Genomic DNA, 22,459 nt, shown 5'->3' with positions numbered 1-22,459 from the left:
GAAGCTCGGTCGAGATCATGTATTATGATGCGTTCAAACAGCTCAAACTTCGTGAGACAGACTTGGCACCGGCCACTTCGCCACTGGTTGGATTTAACTCGCAGCCGGAGTGGCCATTGGGAAAGATTATCCTGCCGGTCAAAGCGGGATCCGTGGTCAAGCAAGTGGAGTTTTGGGTGCTACAAGTGCCTTCAACATACAACCTTATCCTTGGAAGAGGATGGCTTCACGCCATGCAAGCCGTAGCATCGACCTACCACCAGGTGATGAGATTCCCCTCGGCTATGGGGGCAATCGAGGAGATTTGGGGTGATCAGGTCATGTCCAAGCAGTGCTTCGTGGCGGTCAACGGGAGCCGGGCTGCCAAAGGATTCGTTCAAATGATCGAGGGACCGGAGGACCTGAGTGTCTTGGATGATGTTGGCACCAAAGCAGAAGACAAGGCAGTTGAAGAATTGGTTGAGGTGCGGATTGATGCCGAGCAGCCGGACAGATTCTTCTTGCTCGGTTCAAGTCTCTCGGCCATGGAGAGAACCGAGATGATTGAGTTTTTAATGGCGAACATCGAAGTCTTTGCATGGTCGCCCTATGACATGCCTGGTCTTGACCCAAGCTTTATCTGCCATCACCTCAATGTCTTCCCTGGAGCAAAGCCAGTCATCCAGCGAACAAGGAGATCGGCGCTGCATCACGCCGAGGTAGTAGCAGAGGAGGTAAAGAACTTGCTTGAGGCACGAGCAATACAGGAAGTGCACTACCCTCGGTGGATTTCCAACACGGTAGTGGTGCCCAAGAAAAATGGAAAGTGGCGAGTTTGTGTCGACTACAAGACAGTCAACCGAGCTTGTCCAAAAGACAGCTTCCCTTTGCCGCGCATTGACCAGCTAGTGGATTTGACGGCTGGACACAATCGGCTCAGTTTCTTGGATGCGTACCGCGGCTATCACCAGATTGCCATGCATGGGCCTGACCAAGAAATCACCTCTTTTACGACTCCAAGGGGACTCTTCTGCTATCGAGTTATGCCCTTTGGTTTGAAAAACGCCGGGGCAACCTTTCAGAGGATGGTGACCAAAATGTTCGCTCCTTTGCTCGGCCGGACAATGGAGGCTTACATCGATGATATGGTGGTAAAGAGCCGACATGAGGCACACCATTTGTCCGACTTAGCCGAGATGTTCGCCATTCTTAAGAAGCACAAGCTGCGCTTGAACGCCTCGAAGTGTGCCTTTGGCGTGGGATCCGGGAAATTTTTGGGATTCTTAGTCACGAACCGAGGCATCGAAGCAGACCCTACTCAGATCAGAGCTGTGCAAGAATTGAAACAACCCAGCTCGGCTAAGGACGTGCAGCATCTGGCCGGGATGGCCGCCGCGCTTAATCGATTTATAAGCCGGTCATCAGATCGCTGCCGCCCTTTCTTTCAAGCATTGAAGTCAAAGTTCTCATGGGATGACGAGTGTGACCGAGCTTTGGCCGAGCTCAAAGATTATTTGTTTTCTCCGCCGCTGTTGGTTACACCAGAGCCCGGTGAGGAACTCTACCTTTACCTTGCCGTCTCCCAGCACGCAGTAAGTGCGGTGTTAGTCCGGGCTGAAGGAATTAAGCACCTCCCAATTTTTTACGTAAGACCCTTCTGCCGGCTGAGACGAGGTACTTGCCGCTGGAAAAGCTTGCATTGGCACTGATGATGGCTTCGAGGAAATTGGCACATTATTTTCACGCCCATACCATCGTCGTACTGACCGAGTTCCCCCTCAAGGCCTTGTTTGAGCGCGCAGACTTTTCCAGCCGAATATTAAAATGGGCGGTCAAGTTGGGACAGTTCGATGTGAAGTTCCAGCCGCGCACCGCAATCAAAGCCCAAACCTTGGCCGATTTTGTTGCCGAGTTCTCACCTGGCACTCATCCGGTATGCCCGGTCGACATTGCCGGGGCAGATGATGAGACGCCCACAATGCCAACCGAGGAACCACCAGCTGCAGAAGGTCGCGCCGCGGAGTTAGCGCGCACCATCGAAATTCCCTCAGTTTGCACGGTAATACCTCCCGGTGCTGCGATGACGGAGTTGTGTATCACCAACCCATCCACTCTGTCCGGTACCGCATCACCAAGGGGGGAAGGAATGGTTCCACACAGCTCAGAACTTGATGATTCGCCTACGGACTTGGGCATTCTGAACCAACTTGCTGGGTCCGGTGCCGAATCCTCAAGGGGGGAAGGAATGGTTCCGCACAGCTCAGAACTTGATGATTCGCCTACGAACTTGGGCATTCTGAACCAACTTGCTGAGTCCGGTGCCGAATCCTCAAGGGGGGAAGGAATGGTTCCAGGCAGCTCAGAACCTGCGGCCGGCTTCACACCGCAACCTGGTGTTTCGCCTACGGACTTGGGCATTACGGACCAACTTGCTGAGTCCGGTGTCGAATCACCAAGGGGCACTGACTTTGAACCGGTCAACACCAAACTTGACACCGCACAGCCGAGCAGTTGTGATCCCATTGCCCTTCGCAACTCTCAGGACCCATCTGACTGCTGAAAGCTTTTCGTGGGGGACATGTGGAAGCTTTTTGTTGATGGAGCGTCCAACCGTCATGGTGCCGGCCTTGGTATCGTTCTTATATCCCCGGACGGCCTAACCATTGAGCATTCTATCACACTCGGCTTGCCGGCGTCTAACAACGAGGCTGAGTACGAGGCGCTTCTTGCTGGGCTCAAGAGCGCAATCCAAATGAAGGCTGCCGAGCTTCTGGTATATAGTGATTCTCAGCTTGTGGTTAACCAAGTTTCAGGGATTTATGAAGCGAAGGACGACAGGATGGCGAAGTACCAAGCTCTGGTCAGGGACCATATCAAGCAGTTTGAGGCAATCAGAGTCCAGCAGATTGGCCGGGAAGAAAACAGCCGAGCTGATGAACTCGCCGGCCTCGCTTCCATGGTAGATAGCACATCTCCAAACCCCCTGTTGATTGACTTTCTTCCGCGGCCAAGCATTGAAAACGCCGGGCAGACGGATGTACTCTGCGCCGAGCTAGGTCCTTCATGGATGGACCCCTTGATCTCGTTCCTCAGAGACCGGACTCTTCCAGCGGACAAGAAAGAAGCACACAAAATCCGGGTGAAGTCAGAGCGATTTTGGCTCTCTCCATCAGGCGCGTTGTATAAGAAGTCCTTCACCGGTCCGTATCTCAAGTGCGTGCACCCGAACAGTGTGGAGGCCTTCTTGTTTGAAATTCATGAAGGCATTTGTGGCAGCCACATCGGGGGCAGGTCCTTGGCCTACCGAGCTATTTCGCAGGGGTACTGGTGGCCGTGCATGCAGGCCGACGCACAAAAATATGTCCGCAGGTGCGAGAAATGCCAGAAATTCGCCCATCAGATCCATCAGCCTACCAGGGAACTTCTTCCCCTCACCAGTCCTTGGCCTTTCGCCATGTAGGGGCTAGATATAGTGGGACCATTGCCAACAGCACCGGGCAACCGGAAATTCTTCATCGCGGCCACAGATTACTTCACAAAGTGGGTTGAAGCTGAGCCCTTGGCAACCATCAAAGAGAAAGACGTGAAGCGATTTGTCTGGCAGAACGTTGTCACACGGTTTGGTGTCCCCAAGATTTTGATCTCTGACAACGGCACCCAGTTTGACGGTCGCCTATTCAGAGGATTTTGTGAAGATCTGAAGATAGAATTCTACAACTCCACCCCGGCCTACCCGCAGTCCAATGGTCAAGCCGAAGCATCAAACAAGACTATACTGGATGGGTTGAAGAAACGGCTGGAAAAGGCTAAGGGCAAGTGGGCTGAAGAATTACCGAGTGTCCTTTGGGCATACCGAACAACCCCGCGACGTTCGACCAGGGAAACTCCATTTGCTTTGGCTTATGGCATGGAGGCGGTCATACCTTTGGAAGTTGAAATGCCCACCCTCAGAACTGAGAGTTTTGAGCCCGAACTAAATGCCGAGGCTATTGCCTTGGAGTTGGACCTAGCGGAAGAGCGCCGGGAGAAAGCCCTCATCCATGTGGCCGCCTACCAACAAGAGCTCTCCAAGAAGTATAACAAGACAGTGCACCCCAGACCGTTCAAAGTTGGGGATTGGGTTTTGAGGAAGATTATGGGCAACACCCTGGTGCCAGGAGAAGGCAAACTAGGGGCAAATTGGGAAGGACCCTACAAGATCACTGGTCTGGATGGCAAGGGGGCTTACCACTTGGAGGATCTAGAGGGAAGAGCCATACCCCGGCCATGGAATGCGGCCAACTTGAAATTGTATTATTTTTAAGCTTTTTACTTTCCTCTTTTTGTAAAGCAATTTTTTGGCTTGCAAAGCAGAATGTAATTCTTTTTGTCAAATTATAGAAGTCATTTTGCTTTAGCACTTGGATTATTGTTTTAATGTTACGAACCGAGATGGTGTACTCCGGTTGGAAGAGTTGGTGTTCTGTCCAACTTTGGATTCCCAACCGAGATGGTGTACTCCGGTTGGAAGAGTTGGTGTTCTGTCCAACTTTGGATTCCCAACCGAGATGATGTACTCCGGTTGGAAGAGTTGGCGTCTTGCCCAACTTTGGATTCCCAACCGAGATGGTGTACTCCGGTTGGAAGAGTTGGTGTCTTGGCCAACTTTGGATTCCCAACCGAGATGGTGTACTCCGGTTGGAAGAGTTGGTGTCTTGGCCAACTTTGGCTTCCCAACCGAGATGGTGTACTCCGGTTGGAAGAGTTGGTGTCTTGTCCAACTTTGGCTTCCCAACCGAGATGGTGTACTCCGGTTGGAAGAGTTGGTGTCTTGTCCAACTTTGGATTCCCAACCGAGATGATGTACTCCGGTTGGAAGTGTTGGTTTGTTCAACTTAGTTACAGCCGAAGTGGCTATTTCGGTTCATGAATTTGTCTCGTTCTGCTAAAGTACTTAGACCGTGTTATGTATTCCGGTTCGATGAGTTATACCGAGATGTTTTGCTGAAGACAGAATTGATTACAACCGTGTGTACACTTGCAAAAATTCAAAATCTTTCATTGATAAAGAAATTCATTACATCAAAAGTATTGAAAGCAAAAATACAAAGAAAAGAAAACTAAACCAAGGGGGATAGATTGGTGAATTCATCCTCGGCAGCCTCAAGGTTGACGGTTGGGCTCGCTTCTTGGGCACCGGGCTCAACTTGACCGGGCTGCACTTCCACTTCGGCGTCCTCAGCCTCCGAATCTGTCTCATCACTTCCTTCTTCAAGCCCCTCCTCGGCCTCCGCTTGAAGCGCACTGAATACATCATTTGCGTAAGGCACGAGGTAGACCGGTAGCTTGGCGGGAGGAGGATTAGTAAATACATCGGTGTCGGAGCCCTGGCCGAGGTGCTAGCAGGCGGACTTCCAGCCAGCCTTGAAAAAGATGTCTTGTGTTGCAAAGACTTGCTTCTTGTAGTTCTTCTCGGCTTCGTTAAACCCGGCATTGTTGGCAGCCCGGCAAGCTCTCCTCTTCGTCTTCTTAAAAGCGTCCACCTCAATCTGGAGATCACTTTGTTTTTTCTCGGCCGCCTCCAGCTGACCGAGCAGTCTGTTGTTGTCAGCATTGGCTATCTGGAGGGAAGCCTTAGCCCGGCCCAGCTCGGCTTGAAGGCTCTCAACCTGGCTGGCTGTGTCATTTGCCTTTTGCCTAAGCCGGTGGATGCGCTCCAAAACCAGATGTTGTTTTTGAATGGCCTGCAAAAAACAAAGTTGATGAGAAACGGAACCGGGCAAACACTTAGGAAAATTTTCAGAGCTGCATTGGCTTACCCTGGCCATGGACTTTACTGATGACTTGACTAACCGAGTGTCAGGGACGTGGTCGCTGCCAACCACGTCGCTCGGTAGTAGGAATGCTTTGGACAGATCAAAGGCGAGCAGATGCTCTTTGTCAGCCTTGATCGAAGCCGTCGCCGGGATGTCCTGACCCCGGTGCTTCAGATGTGGGCGCCAGGCTGGCACTGGGGCGGGGGCGTCCGTGGGGTGCTCGGTGGCGAGCTCGGTGACTAGCTCGGCGGACGGATCTGCCCGAGCTCTTTTCCCGGCCCGCCGCGCAGAAGGTTCTCGGCTGGATTGCCCGGTGGATGGAGTGGCTAGGGCGACCACGGCGCCACTGGATTGACCGGCGGTTGGCGACCGGGTTACCACGCTCGGCACCTCGGCAGATGTGGCGGTGAGCAGGTTCTTGATTCGACTTCTCTTGGCCATTTCTTGCTCGTCTGTTAACCGGATTAACGGGACGTCGGGAAGGGTTGGATCTGGCGGTGGCGAAGGAGCTCTGAGGAAGTCGGTTACTTTACTCCGGCGGGGAGCGGAATATTGTTAGAATTTCCCATCTTTACCTTCACCTACTCCACTACACACTCCACTTCACCTACCTCCACTTCACCACACACTCCACTTCACCTAACCCACTATCACCTCCACTACACCCACTACCACATTTTCTTCTATATATAGATTGTATAGGAATTGTAAACAATAATCTTGTAATCAATCTTGTAATACATCAATCAATAATACAAGAGTTTTAACATGGTATCAGAGCAAGGTTAAGAACCTAATATTTTCGTTCCACCGGCGGGCGGCAATCTCGTCTTGGCTGCCCGCCGGACAAACCCACAGCAGCCAATTAAGCCGCCATCACCATTACCCCTTCCCACCACCAAAATACAGAAGGCAACCAAAGTAACAAACAAGGCAAACAACAATCATACCAGCAGAAAAAGACTGAACTTCTCAAACCATCACTACTGAAGATCATAGCTTCTTGTTTTCTCCGAGTTAGAGAATCTCTTCACTTCCCAATGTTCTGCTGGTAATCAAGAAACCAACTGCGAATTGCACAGTAAATTGATAACCAAAGATCATTTCACCTTTCTTGATCTCAAACGCTGCATCGTGGCTGTGCACCACCATATCTACCTTGGCCTTACCGTACTGGAACGGTACCGGCGGTTCAATCCCCTCAGCGCCCCTGTGCCCAGATTCGCCTACCACGTCGGCGCCGTCGGCTTAGGATCCGACGGTCGGATCTTCGTCAGCGTCAACCTTGAGTTCCCTGATCTTCGTCTTCTCTCTCCGCCTTCCCGTCGCCGACTCGATGCGAAGGAACTGCCCGATTGTCATGAATACTAAGTTGCCTGGTGAGCTTTGAAAGAAGAGAAGATTGTTTCTGACAACGCTCCCTCTTGCGCTTTACATTTTGGTCCTCCATCCGCAACTCTTCCATCCTTGCCATACTTTGAGAGCTGACTGAACTGTACAACTTATTAAGCATGTCTTCCTTGGCTTTCTCCACTTGGCAAAGAACCACTGCTTTTGGGACATTGGCAGCAAGGCTGTTCAGACCTTGAGCCTAAACTTCCTCGTCACAGGGAATGTGCACTTTCAGAACACAAGTCTGGATCTTCAAAATTAATGGGGTTTTACACAACCCATGATGATGGCTAATGGTCCGCATATGCCTAAAATGATGATAATACTTCTTTTCACACACTGATGTTCCCCACTAAACTTCCTTTTCTTTTCTTTTTTTTTATTTTAATCCCTTTTTTTAAAAAGACAACGCAACACACGATTTGCACACCCATGTTTTCCTTCATATATTCTTGTTATTCTTATTATTATTATTATTTTAATCAAAAAAAAAAACAAAAAAAAAAAACAAAAAAAAAAAACAAAAAAAAACAAAAAAAAAAAATGGGCCAAGCACCCACGTGAATATTTCCCCTATCTTTCATTTTGATTTCCAAGTTATTCTTATTATTTCTTTCTTTATTTTTCTTTTACATTATTTTTTACTCTTTTTTAAATTTCATTCATACCATATCGCTTTGCACACCAAACCATCTTTATTTTTCTTTTACATTATTTTTTACTCTTTTTTAAATTTCATTCATACCATATCGCTTTGCACACCAAACCATCTTTTATTCATATCGGGATCAACCCCGATTCACATTTTACACAAAAAAAAAATAAAAAATAAAAAATAAAAAAATACACAACACATCACAACAACAACAGCTTTGTTTTCTTTTCTGCAGACGGCCACCCACCGACCTACTCTGCCGCCGGTCTCTTTTTTTTGCCTCCGTCCTGGGCGGTCCTTGACGGTGTTGCCTCCGTGTTTCCCACTCCACTGGGCACGATCACTCCCCCATACTCCTCCACTGCAGCATATGGCGGACCTCCAAATCGGAACATCACGGTGGCCTTCCGCTTCAGCTCCTTGTTTTCTGCCCTTAGCACGCTTATCTCTGCTCGCGCATCCTTATACATGCGTTGGAGCAGAGACAGCTGGGAGTTTAAATGCTGCACTTCATTTGTCCTACTCTGCAGCCGGTTCGACAAATTTGTGACCGCCGTCATGCTTTCCACACATGCCTTCAAAGTATACTGATTAGCCTCAATATCAGTTTGCATCGCCATTTTTTGCTCCACCGACTGCATCGGAAAGTTCAATGGAGCAAAACCAGAGGTGTTTGGTTGAGGTTCACTGGCCACCGCACCAGTTATTTCTCTTGTGGGCTCGTTCAGTTCTGGAAAGAGCGTGAGCAGGTTCTGGGTAGCTGGACGGGAAGAAGAGGCCATGTTTTTGGATTGCTAAGTGTTTCAGCGAAATAGCAATTTCAGACTGGTAATGTTCGGAAGGGTTGGTGACAGAATGGCAACAAAGAGTTCCACAGTTTCTCTCTCCGCAGAGGCAGAGTTTTTTCAGCGAAGGGTTGGTTTCAGAGGTTTCAGAATGGTATGCCTCAGCCTCAGCCTTCGTCTTGGTTAAATAGCTGAGGCAGCCACGCGCATCGCGCGCCTCTTGCCGCCCGACAAACTGGCACGCCTTTTTATGGCACACCTTTTGATAAATTGAGCACGCCTTTTGATGGCACGCTTTTTGAAAAATTGGGCACACCTTTTGAGGGTGCAACTTTTACAAGGGTCCGACAAGACTCTATAAACTGTCCCGACATTTGATACCGGTTAGCTTTTTTAAGGGTCCGACAAGACTCTGTAAACTGTCCCGACATTGATTCCGGTTAGCTCCTTTTAAGGGTCCGACAAGACTCTGTAAACTGTCCCGACATTGATTCCGGTTAGTTTCTACAAGGGTCCAGCAAGACTCCGTAAACTGTCACAACATTGTCTTCTACAACGGTCCGACATGACCCCATAAACTGTCTTCTACATCGGTCTGACACCACCATACAGTGTCCTCTACAACGTTATGACACCCCATACAGTGTCTTCACCAACGGTTTGACACAACCATACAGTGTCTCCTATCTTTTTTTATTTTTATGTATTTTCTTGTTTTGCTCCTCTCTCCAAACTCAAGTTGGTTAGTTTCTATCCTCCTTGAGTTTGCGGGGGGCTGTTAGAATTTCCCATCTTTACCTTCACCTACTCCACTACACACTCCACTTCACCTACCTCCACTTCACCACACACTCCACTTCACCTAACCCACTATCACCTCCACTACACCCACTACCACATTTTCTTCTATATATAGATTGTATAGGAATTGTAAACAATAATCTTGTAATCAATCTTGTAATACATCAATCAATAATACAAGAGTTTACCTTCACCTACTCCACTACACACTCCACTTCACCTACCTCCACTTCACCACACACTCCACTTCACCTAACCCACTATCACCTCCACTACACCCACTACCACATTTTCTTCTATATATAGATTGTATAGGAATTGTAAACAATAATCTTGTAATCAATCTTGTAATACATCAATCAATAATACAAGAGTTTTAACAAATATCTATATGTAGGACTGTAGCCGAGTAGTTGGTTACAGTCACGATCCCGGTAGCGAAGCGCGGTCCTGATCGCCTCTACGTTGGGGAAGTTGTAGTTGGCTTGCAAGGCTTGGATGGCTGCAAAAGAAACAAGGGAATGATTAAACTGCGAAAAACATAAGTATGTAAACCGAGATTATTTGCGCAGCTTACATGTGCTCCCAAAACTTTTGCTAATCATCCAGCCCGGTGTCTCGGCTGTTTCATAGTTACCAGACACCTAGAAGAAATCATCGTCATGAAGATCCTTGTCTGGTGTACCGGTTACGATTTTTTCTCGGCCCGGTCGAATCTTCAAGTAATAGGCGAGACCGTCGCCGGTGTGGCCAAGTGTGTATTGGCGTAGGATCTCGGCTAAACCTAGGCTTATGCCTAACCGGTTATTTAACTCATGCACGCCATTTATTATCCTGTATGTGTTGGTGGACACTTGGGTTGGCGCTAGCCCGGTTCGGCGTAAGAACTCGGTAATCAGCGGGTTAAGAGGGAAACGAAGGCCCCCTTCGACAATGGACAGCACGGTGAAGGGGCATTCCTCCCTACCCCAAGGCGTGGTTTCTTCTTCGGCCAGCTCGAGATGGACGTCGGCCGGGACGCCGTAATCCTCTCTGAAAGCGGCTAGCGCGGCCGGAGTGTCCACTAGGAAGCGGAATTTCCCCATTCGAGGCCGACTTACTATAGCCCGGTTGATGGGTTGGGCACGGTGGTAATTGGCTGCAGCTCGGTCCTGAGAGGTTCAGGAATGGCAGTGGTCCCCTTGGACTCTGCAGGAAAAGGATGGCAAGTGTAAGTGAGCGCGGTTTCACATTAGGAGCTAGACTTCAGCTCGGTCGGTAAGGGTGCCAAACCACCTCGGTTGACTAATTAAGGAGCTCGGTCGCCCAAGCAGACCTAATTTTAGCCCGGTTAAGCGATCGAGTAATTGGGTTATCTCGGTTTGTGCCGTGGTTATTACAAACATGTTGTTTGCCCGGTTTGGTTGGTTTTTTGGATCAAAAGAAGGCCCAGAGCCCGGTTCACCCCAGTTCTTTAGCGTTCTTCAGGGAGACGAAGAACGCCAAGAACAGTGGGAGGTTTGTGACGTTTTCAATGATCAATGCCCTAAAAGCTACGTTTTTGTGCCCTAATGTGTGTAAAATAAAAGAAAATAGCAACGTAAGAGGGATTGAGTATCTTACCTGTGAAGGGCTGAGGGTGTTCTTCCAAAACACGAAGGATGGCAGAATGGCAGAAGATTTGAATACGAGAGTGCTGGGGCTCTGAGGTTGGATATCGAAATGGCAGTAGGGATTGGAGTTTGGGGGAGGTCTCGTATGTATAAGCAAGGGGGAGTCCGCCCAAATTCAAATTCTGACAAAAACGGCGGGTTGGCTGCCCGATGCCCAATGGCAGGCCGCCACGTGTCCCCATTTATGGCTACGTCGGGGCTGAAGCGACGGGTTGAAAAGACGAAGAGCCAACCGAGCTACTTTCGACGAGAACAGGTCGGCCGAGGAATATAACCGGTCAAATCTGCAGACAATGACGTCAACTAGCTCGGTCAAGGCTTGGCAACTTGACGACCGGAGAAATGTTATCTCGGTCGAAGTGAATAATCCCAGTCACGCTTTCGCGGACGGGATTAAGGGGCAATTGAGAGGGTGATTTATGATCCGGTGTTGGGCCGAGGTATAGACCGAGCAAGTTGAGGGCCCAGCAGAGCATTGGGCCGAGATGATCGACTGTTCACCCGGAGATGGGCTACCAGAACTTGGGCCGGGCAGAGTTTGGACTGAGTGTGTGCTGCCCCGGACCGTGCAGAAGCTGCTCGGCCAGGAAGTGACCGGTCAGACCAGGATGCTCGGTCCGAGGATGGTCGAAACCAGACAGACCGAGAGACCGGCGCTCGGAAAGGCGCAGTCAGCCGAGGTAGTTGATTGACCGGCGAGAAGGCCGACCAAAGGAGGAGCCCGGGCTAGGCTTTGCCGAGATGCCGCCTAGCCCGGTCCTTCATTTCTTTATCCGGTTAGGCGCTTAAGGTATGAAGCATGGTACGACCGAGGTAGGGCAGCTCGGCTGCCGAGCTCCGGCTGTGCTGACAGGCAGTTGAGAGCAGGTGATGAATGGCATGGTTTATGCTGACAGATGGGATAGCAGAGCCACGTGTCAGGAGATGACAGGGAGTGGATATGGGGCTCAGAAGGTATATAAGCATGTCTGCGCCCCCCATACGCGACAGACGAACATCTCTGTAAGAAAATCCTTACACAAAAACACTCTCTCCCTTCTCTCTATTCCCTCTAAGGTGTGTGCTAATTTGACCGTCGGAGGGTGTTTCCGGCCACACACCGCCGGGTAGCTCACCGTTATTTGCTCGCAGGTGATCGGATATCGACGGAGCTCGGAAGAAAGGAATACGGGCACGCCGGAATATTTGCTCCCCGTACAATGCCTATCTAAGAAAAAAAATCATTATGAAAATCAAACACAATACAATTAATACAAATAAACTTCCAAACTTGAGGAATAAGACACACGTACACTAAACAAAAAAAAAAAATTTAGTTGCCAAAAGTCAATATTTAGTCACTGAAAGCTTTAGTAACCTGAAACCTAAACTAACACTGCCCAATATTTTTGTCTTCTATTGTAGCATATTTGGTGACTAAATATTTTTTTAGTCGTCAATAATTAATATACCTTGATTAAAAAAAATTAGTAGTAAAATTCTGAACAACACTGACCAATTTAATTTTTTGTTGTCTACTATACAACTTTCAGCTAAATTTCTTTTAATCGCCAATTTTGATCGCCAAAAGTGTAAATTGTTGTGGTGTGAGAAGATTCGAATCATGAACCTCCTAATGAGGTGTAAGAGCATCTCCACCTGATATGTCAATTTCAACATGGCAGTCCAACAGTTCTATTTTGGCTGCAAGAATGAACTCAACCCGATATGTCAAAAGCTGACATGGCTTTGGCATCATCCCCTCATGTCAATTTTGATATGTTCCCCACTTCAGGTCTTTTCTTTTTTCTTTTCTTTTCTTTTCTTTTTTTTTTCAAATAAAAGAAGACCAACAATGCACAATTTGTGGTTATCAGTTCCCCAAGTCATGCAGGGTTTTTTTTTTAACCAACGGTTAATATTACTTGAAAACCAACCTGCCTTGTCATGTACAGTAATTACTGTTGTAAATAAAATATTTTTTAATTACTTTTCATTTTATTTTATCATCTATAAATTTGGAGCTGAGCAAAATATTTTTTGAATCATTCAGGGGCAACGCATGTGATTTATAATAATATTTATGTATTGTCAATTTTTTTTAAATATGTATTGTAATTTTTCTTTTTTCATCAAATTAAAAAAAAAATGTTTAAGTAGCAATGAATAGAAATTTTGAATTTTGTTAAAAAATTATTTTATAAATATAGAATTTTAAAAAAAAAATACTATTTAAATGGCATCAAACCTCTTTTAAAAATAAATTTATCTTAATTAGTAAAACAAAAGAATTCAAATTTTAAAAATAATAGAATAATAAATTTAACATACTAGGTACAGAGCTTCCATGTCAAATTGCCACCTAAGGCTAAGTTTGGCAAGTTGCCAAAAAGTCAAAAAGCCAAAAAGTTACTTAAAAAGTTAAAAAGTTATCACTATTCACCAAAAGTCAAAAATTACGGCTGCACAACTCCTAATCCTAATTTTCCCCTACACACTAATTTATATAATTTTTTAATACACATTTTTCCATAAAAAGTCAAAAAGTTAATCCAAACATCCATATTTTTTTCCTCAATTTTTTAGTCCAAAAAAACAAAAAGTACACTTATTTAGGACACCCCAAACAACCCCTTAAGTCTTTAAAAAAATTTGACATCTCTAAGATTGAAGGTTTGAGTGGAAATGCTCTAAGGATTTTAGCCAACAAATTAACCCCGATTGGTTAATACAAGTAAATATTGAATATAAGATAATATTAGGCAATAATATTATCAATTAGTGAATCTCATAGTATATTATTGTAGCAATATAACTAACTAATTAAAAAAAATTCCCATATCGCAATAGTGAGACTACATAGTTGAGTTTGTACAATTACTTACTAAATTCATTTACAATTATTTACTAACTGATGAAATCTTAAAGGTTGTTTGGAAAGTACTAAATAAATATATTTTAAAATTTTTTATAAAAAAATAAGTAAAAAAATATAGAGATGATGTGATTCACATAAGTTAAAAAAATAAAATATACATATATGTACTTTTTTAGTATATGTCACCATCAAATAGTTAAAAGGCTTTTTTTTTTTTTTGGGCAAAAAAATCCCTGACATAATTGTGGAATATGGGAAAGGTTGTTGTCACAAATAGATCTTGACGTCATTTTGTTTTTTCCAATCTACATTTTATCCCTTTCTTTATTTTCCACAACTCTCCTAGTGACGAGACATGTCCCATATCAAAAGTTTGTAGAGCTGAAGTTGGGTATATAAAGCACCATTAGTGAATTTTCCCTTGTTTCTTTCAACCAAACCTCTCAATCAAGTAACATATGGGTCTATTAATATGATCCAAAAGTTTAAATTTATGTTGTTAAAATTACCTGTGGGGATATATTTTATGAGTACCAACACGTGACATGGCGACGCCGACGTGTCAGCCGAGGTGCCACGTGTCCTGGTTGTGACGCCGAGGTTATCTCGGCGAGGCCGAGGTTATCTCCGAAAATATCGGAATCCGAGATAAATGGATAAAAGATAAGGGACAGGAGTCTTAGAATAAAGAGAAAACTTTGCTAAGATAAGGATAAAGCTCTTATGGAGTTTATCTTTATCTTTTGAGGAATCCAAAGTAAGTACTAAATTGGAGTCCATAGAAGTCAGGCTTCTAGTAGAACTGGGATTGAGTTGGCTATAAAAGAGAGGCACCCTCATGGGTCTAAGGTATGTCTTTTTATGCTGAAGCTAGTGAGTTTAGCACTTTATTATCTTTGAGAGATATCCTGACTTGATCGTCGGAGTGCCCCCGGGTGGAAGAGCCACCGCCGGAGCCTTTTTCTTTCTGTTACAAGTTTGCTAAAGCCATCTATTCTGCCGGTGCTCTCCAGCTGATTACTAGGCGGGCAGTGTGGTCAGATTTTCACCCACACAATTTGGCGCCGTCTGTGGGAATCTTAAAAGAATAGATGGCCAGTAACGGACAGAGGGAAAACATTAGGGGCGACACTCCTGTTAGGAGTGGCAGACCAATTGACCTTGACGTTGAAGGAGACAACCACAGTACAGAAAATCATGACCAGGGCCACGGAGAAAAAGACATCGACTAGGAGGGCGACACTTCGAAGAGGACAGACCAAAGCAAGTATTATAATGAAGATAACCTTCAGGTATGGAGGGATAGGTGCCTACGGAGAGATGAGGAAGTAAAAGACTTGGCAAACAAGTTGACAGACCTACAGTCAGTGGTCAACTTCATGATGCAAAACAATATTATGCTGCCACCATACCCGCTGCAAGATACGCCGATGCCAGCAATTAATACCCAGAAGGGAGGAAGGAAAGCAATCCCCGAAGCCCCTCAGCACACCAGGAGTGGAAGGCACTCTCACCGACCTTCCAGGGAAGTCGGACGAGAGGAGCCGAGGCAAGAAGAGTCCCGAAGGACACATCACATGAAGGATCCAGGGCCCAAAGAACATCGGCATGTTCAAGGGCAAGCACTCTGCTTTGACACAACCCATGGAGAAAGATCGAAACGGGCCCACCACGAGGCCGAAAGTAGTGTGCCAAAAAGATTGAAGTCCAGAGATAGCCGAGCTCCAGGTAGGAGTAAAGAAGACTTGAGGGATTACCTCAAAAGGAGGCAGCAGAATGTTAAAGCCGAGGTGACTTCCCCAATTAAGCCGAGAACACCATTCTCGGTGGAACTGGACAAATTTGAAGCACCAAAGAGATTCAGTATGCCGAGGTTCCAAATTTATGATGGTAAGTCAGATCCCAACTTTCATGTTGGACTATACCTGAACTCAATGGCATTATACAGTGGGAACGAGCCGTTGCTCTGCAAAGTATTTCCCTCATCCTTTGGGGAAATTGCATCCGATTGGTTCCATAAACTACCGAAGGGAAGCGTAAAGACGTGGGAAGGCCTAGCCGAGATGTTTGTAGCCAGATTTGTGACGAACAAACTACAGCCCTTGAGGGTCGACGCCCTGATGGCTTTAAGAATCACCAAGGAAGAAGGCCTTAGGGCCTACGCAAAGAGGTACTACGAGGTGTTCAATCGAATACCCGAATGCAACCAAGAAGTGGCGGTCGTGTCTTTCAAGAACGGCCTGAAAGATGACTGCCCACTACGGAAGTCTTTGGCAAAAACACTGCCAAAAAGCATGGAAGAACTCATGGCAAGAATCGAGAAGTATGCCAGAGCCGAGGAAGATACATCGGGAAACAAAGAGATAAAACAGGAGAAAGGAAACGGCTCGCCGAAGCGAGGCCGAGGTAACAACGGACCGACCAAACAAGAAACGGAATTGAAGGGTAAACAGGCAGTGACGACGGTATTCCGAATCCCTATCCATAAAGTCTTTGATCAAATACGAAACCAACCCTATTTCAGAACTCCAACAAGAGCACCAGGGGAATTCATGGGAAGAAACGTTGGTAGGCGTTATGCTTACCACCAGTGTTTTTAAAGGCTCAAGGCGCACTAAGGCGCCGAAGGTCTCTTGGAGCCTAGGCGCAAGGCGCAAGGCGAGGCGCGGGCTTTATTGAAGTAAGGCGCACAGTATTCGTAAAAAATAGAAAAATTAATATAGACTAATCATTCATAGTAGTAAGACAATTTTTTAAAAAATAAAAAGTAATCAAGATTCAAGACAAAATATAGAATAATTCTTAAAGCCATAAAAGTGCATATTACATAACATTCCAATTTTCAAAGATCAAATAATCCACATTCAATAAAATAAAAACATAAACACTAAACATCCAAAACATAAATATCCAACAAATATTAATATATGTCTTAACTTAACACTTAAAAACATCAATATCAAAAGAAAGGGTAGGTTAGGTCGGTGTCAGTCAATCATCATCCTCAACATCAATGGCAAGCAAACTATCATCTTCTTCTCCATCAGTTGATTTGTATCCCTCAACATCTTCCTCCTCTGTGTCATCTGAGCCCGCTTCCTCTTCATCTATTAATTGAAGTGGAGTCAATGTTGATGGTTTAGATATCCTCGGTTGTGCCTTTGAGCGTGAACTTGTTGCTCTACTTGCATGGCTACTTTCTTCTACTCCAGAAGCTCTAGCAACAGTAGCCCACGTCAAGCCATCATCATCATCAAACACAGGCTCATTATCTTCATCTGATTCTCCATCCATCCTCCCAAGCAACCACTCATTACTTTGAAGACCTGGTAAGTTACCACAATGAAGAAGGGCACCCAACTCAGGGTTGCAGAGCCCTAAAAGCACACTTAGAAGACCTGGTAAGACAAGACCTTCTGAGGGACCTGGTTGATGAAGCCAGGACAAGGGAAGAACAAGCAAGATTGCCTCAAGCACCAGCAGCTCCACCACCTCCAGCACAGCAACCACAGGCAGGAGGACCACGGGTGGTTAATGTGATCCACTCAAGGGTTAACGAAAACGAAGTCAGAGGAGAGACCCAAAGGGTAAGGCAATTACAGCATGTCTACCAAGTCGGGGAAAAAAGACATCGGCCAGAAGAATGCCAAGGGCCGGTGATAGCCTTTACTGAAGCCGACCTGGAGTTGGTCCAACATCCGCATAATGATGCCTTGGTAGTATCCCTCCAGGTTGGGGAATGCCAAGTGAAACGCATCCTGATAGATCAAGGCAGCTCTTGTGACATCATGTATGGTAGATGTTACAAGGAGTTGGGCCTTCACCCAGACGACATGGAGCAATCGAATGGCCCGATGGTCGGCTTCAACGGAACGCCGACGTGGCCACTTGGCGCAACAAGCTTGGAAGTTCAAGCCAGCACGAATAAAATCAAGACGAGATTCATTGTGATTAATACACCCTCACCGTACAATATCATCCTGGGAAGGCCATGGTTGCATGCAATAGGGGGCAGTTCCCTCAACGTTGCATCAACTGCTACGGTTCCCAACAGAACAGGGGATTGAAGAAGTCAGAGGAGATCAACTGTAGGCAAAGAATTGCTCCATGGCAGCAATGAAGTCCACCTGCAGCATACGAGAACCAGAGAAGGCAGAAATTGAAGATGAGGACGTAGAAGTCCTAGAAGACGTCGGCAAAGAACCAGCCGAGAAGAGCGAAGAGACGCTAAAGAAAATCCTCGTCCAAGATGGGGATGAAGAACGGTTCTTTCTTCTCGGCTCAGGCCTAGCCGAAGAAGAGGAGAAAGAGTTGGAAACTTTTCTAAGAACCAACATTAAGGTGTTCGCCTGGACACCCTACGAAATGCCTGGCATTGACCCCGAGGTCACTTGCCACAGACTGAATGTCAACAGGTCGGCAAAACCTATAATTCAACGAGCCAGAAGACCGACGTTGATGCACGTGGAAGCAGTAGAAGAAGAGGTAGACAGACTTCTGGAGGCCAAGGCCATCCGAGAAGTTCACTACCCGACATGGCTGTCCAACATAGTAGTGGTGAAGAAGAAGAACGGCAAATGGAGGGTCTGTGTAGACTTTACCAGTCTCAACAAAGCCTGGCCAAAAGACAGCTTTCCTCTGCCCAAGATTGACCAACTAGTAGATGCTACTTCAGGGCATGAAAGGATGAGTTTTCTGGATGCATACAGGGGGTACCACCAGATTGCCATGTACCCTCCAGACGAGGAGAAGACCGCGTTCATCACCCCTAAAGGCCTGTACTGTTACAAGGTAATGCCTTTTGGGTTGAAAAACGCAGGAGCAACTTACCAAAGGTTATCAACAAAGATGTTCAAGCACCTGATTGGCAAAACGGTAGAAGTCTACATCGATGACATGGTCGTGAAGACCAAGGAATCTAAGGGTCATCTTGCCGACCTTAAAGAGGTCTTTGATGTACTCAAAACATACCGGCTCCGACTCAACGCATCAGAGTGCGCGTTTGGAGTTGGATCAGGTAAGTTTTTAGGGTATCTGGTAACAAGAAAGGGCATTGAAGCCAGCCCAAACCAAATCAAGGCCATCCTAGAGCTGAAGAGCCCGACGTCGGCAAAACAGGTTCAGATGCTTACTGGAAGGGCCGCAGCCCTAAACAAATTCATCAGCAGAAGCTCAGATAAGTGCAGACCCTTCTTCAACTTGGTGAAAAAAGCCACAGACTTTCTGTGGACAGAAGAATGCGAAGCCGCTTTAACCGACCTGAAGAAGTACTTGACCACAACTCCGGTTCTTTCCAATCCAGAACTAGAGAAAGAACTGTTTTTGTACTTGGCAATTTCAGAACACGCAGTCAGTGCAGTACTAATCCGAGAAGAAAAATGGGAGCAAAAGGCTGTTTATTATGTACACTACACCAAAACAGGGCATTAACGGCGGTTTTTTTAACGGCGGTAACGAAAACCGCCGTTAATACCGCCGTTAATGTATCATTAACGGCAGTTTCGTTACTGCCGTTAAAAAACCGCCACTAAAAGTTTCTTTAACGACGGTAATGAAACCCACTTTTAACGGCGGTAACGAAACCGCCGTTAATGCCCACTTTTAACGACGGTAACAAAACCGCCGCTAATGCCCAATCATTACCGCCGTTAATGACGGCGGTCTTTGCCGGCGTAGCTCCGGCGAAACTCCGGCGTGCTCCGGCGAAACCATCTACAATAAAGTAAAAGTAATGTTTAAATATTTATTTAGGGAATATATTTCATGAAGAGTGGCTATGGCAGAGTGGTTGGTGTTGGTGGATGAGAGGTCTTGGGTTCAAAACTTGGGGAGTGCAAGAAGAAAGAATTATTTTTTGAAAAATTTGAACCTATTTACGGCGGTAAAAAACTGCCGTTTTTGGTCGACTTTTAACAACGGTAATTTGCCTTTTTACGACGGTTTCACTTTTTCCGACACACGCATAAACGGCGGTAACGAAACCGCCGTTAATACCGCCGTTAAAGGCTTTAACGGCGGTAAAAAACCGCCGCTAAAGCCCAATTTTGACGTAGTGGTAAGTAAAACCTTGGCCGATGCAGAAACAAGGTATCTACCACTGGAGAAATTAATGCTAGCCTTAGTAATGGCTTCAAAAAAGTTGAACCATTACTTTCAGGCGCACAAGATTGTGGTCCTAACAGAGCACCCATTGAAGTCCTTGTTGCAACAAGGAGACTTAACAGGAAGGATAGCAAGATGGGCAGTAGCCCTAGGCCAGTATGACCTGGAGTTCAGGCCGAGAACAGCAATTAAAGGCCGAGTTTTGGCTGACTTCGTAGCAGAATTCGCACCCGAAACCATCGAACATCGGGCTCCGTTGAGCCAGGATGAGCATTGTCCCAGCAAGCAAAGAGAATCCCAGCCTAGGGCAAAAGAGCAAAAGAAAGAAAAACTCAGACCCTGCAGCATCTACATCGGCGATTCATTCAGACTGTTCGTCAATGGAAGTTCGAACCGACAAGGAGCGGGGGCAGGAGTACTGCTGATATCTCCAGATGGAGAAATAATAGAACAGTCCATCCGTTTGGGGTTCAAGGCCTCAAACAATGAAGCGGAATACGAAGCATTAATTGCAGGGCTAAAACTGGCAGCAGCAGCAGCAGCAGAAGCAGATGAGGTAATAGTTTTTTGTGATTCACAACTTATTGTTAACCAGTCAACAGGTGAATTTGCAGCCAGGGACGAAAGGATGTCGGCATATGCAAAAGAGGTCATCAGATTGGCAGCCCTATTTCAGAACTGCCGACTACTCCAAGTTAGCCGAGATGACAACACCCACGCCGACGCGTTGGCTAACCTGGCAAGTTCAATGCAGACTGGAAAAACAAGGACAATTATGATCGACTATATGTCGGGCTCGAGCATAGAACCACAGAGCACAGAGCAAGAAGCAATGTGCGTGGACTTGGGACCGAGCTGGATGGATGCAATCATTGCATTTCTAAAAGAGGGAAAGCTGCCAGAAGACCATAAGGAAGACATAAAATCAAATTGAAGTCGGCCAGATTCAGTCTGACAGCAGAGGGCCACCTCTACAGAAGGTCCTTCACTAGACCCCTTTTAAAGTGCGTACACCCTTTGCAGGTTGAAGATTTTCTATACGAGATTCATGAAGGGATTTGTGAAAGCCACGCTGGGGGCAGATCATTGGCCAACAGGGCCATTACCCAGGGGTATTGGTGGCCCTACATGCAAAAGGATGCTGAAGCCTACGTGAAGAAGTGTGAATAATGCCAAAGGTTTGCACCTTTGATACATCAGCCAGCTGCTGACTTGAACCCAATATCCAGCCCTTGGCCGTTTGCCCAATGGGGGATGGATCTTGTTGGGCAACTTCCCCAGGCAACTGGGCAGAGAAAATACTTGCTGGTAGCAACAAATTACTTTACGAAGTGGATAGAGGCAGAACCTCTTGCCAAGATCCGAGATGTGGACGTCAAGAACTTTATATGGAGAAACATCATCACCAGATTTGGGATTCCAAGAGCAATAGTTGCCGACAACGGAACACAGTTTGACAGCAAACTCATCAAGAACTTTTGTGCGAAATTCAAGATCAAGAATTACTTTTCAACACCAAGTTTTCCCCAAAGTAATGGCCAAGCAGAAGCATCCAACAAAGTAATTTTGGAGGGAATAAAGAAGAGGCTGCAGGCAGCGAAAGGAAAGTGGGTAGACGAGTTACCCAACGTACTTTGGGCATATCGAACTACGCCGAGAAGATCAACAGGGGAATCCCACTTTGCCATGGCTTATGGCACAGAAGCAGTCATCCCATTGAAGATCGGCATCCCAAGGATCAGAACCCAGAGAGTAGAGAATGGCACCAATGACATACTCTTAGCCCGAGATCTGGATCTTTTGGAAGAACGAAGAGAGAAAGCTGCAATTCAACTCGCAGTATCCAACAACAGCTTGCCAGAGCTTACAACAAGAAGGTCAATCCAAGAAACTTTCAAGTCGGCGACCTAGTCCTGAGAAAAGTCGTCGGCAACAAGAAAGATCCCAGAGAGGGCAAGCTTGGCCCAAACTGGGAAGGACCCCACAGAATTACTTCGGTATTAGGCAATGGAGCTTATCGGCTTGAAGATAACGAGGGCAAAGCACTGCCAAGACCTTGAAATACTTGTAATTTGAAATTCTTCTATCATTAGATGTGCATTATTTTTTGCCGATGTCATCAATAAAATCTTTTCCCTTTTCTTTAAAACACATATGATTGATAAAGTTACATATTGGTGTTTTTGGAGACATGAATAATGAGAACCCAAGTAGAACTCAGGTTCACATTGGGGGCAGAGAGAAGACAGAGACACTTAATCCACTTGTTGAAATTTGTAGCAATTTACAAGTTGGAGTTAAGCTGATTCCTTATCTTCACTTGTTGAAATTTGTAGCAATTTACAAGTCGAAGTTAAGTCGATATTATTCCTTAATCCACTTGTTGAAATTTGTAGCAATTTACAAGTTGGAGTTAAGCTGATTCCTTATCTTCACTTGTT

The 22,459-nt window shown here is 46.2% G+C and overlaps 1 protein-coding gene across 4 annotated transcripts in view; it reads right to left on the bottom strand.

Moving 5' to 3' along the window:
- LOC145805896 (uncharacterized) overlaps positions 1-22,459 on the bottom strand; it is a 41,177-nt gene that overhangs the window by 12,579 nt on the left and 6,139 nt on the right. The gene's annotated exons all lie outside the window — the stretch shown is intronic.

Source organism: Camellia sinensis, chromosome 13 (genome assembly GCF_055761805.1).
Source record: "Camellia sinensis isolate YWXY chromosome 13, ASM5576180v1, whole genome shotgun sequence".
Classification (NCBI taxonomy): Eukaryota; Viridiplantae; Streptophyta; class Magnoliopsida; order Ericales; family Theaceae; genus Camellia; species Camellia sinensis.
This window is presented reverse-complemented; position numbering and strand designations above follow the sequence as displayed.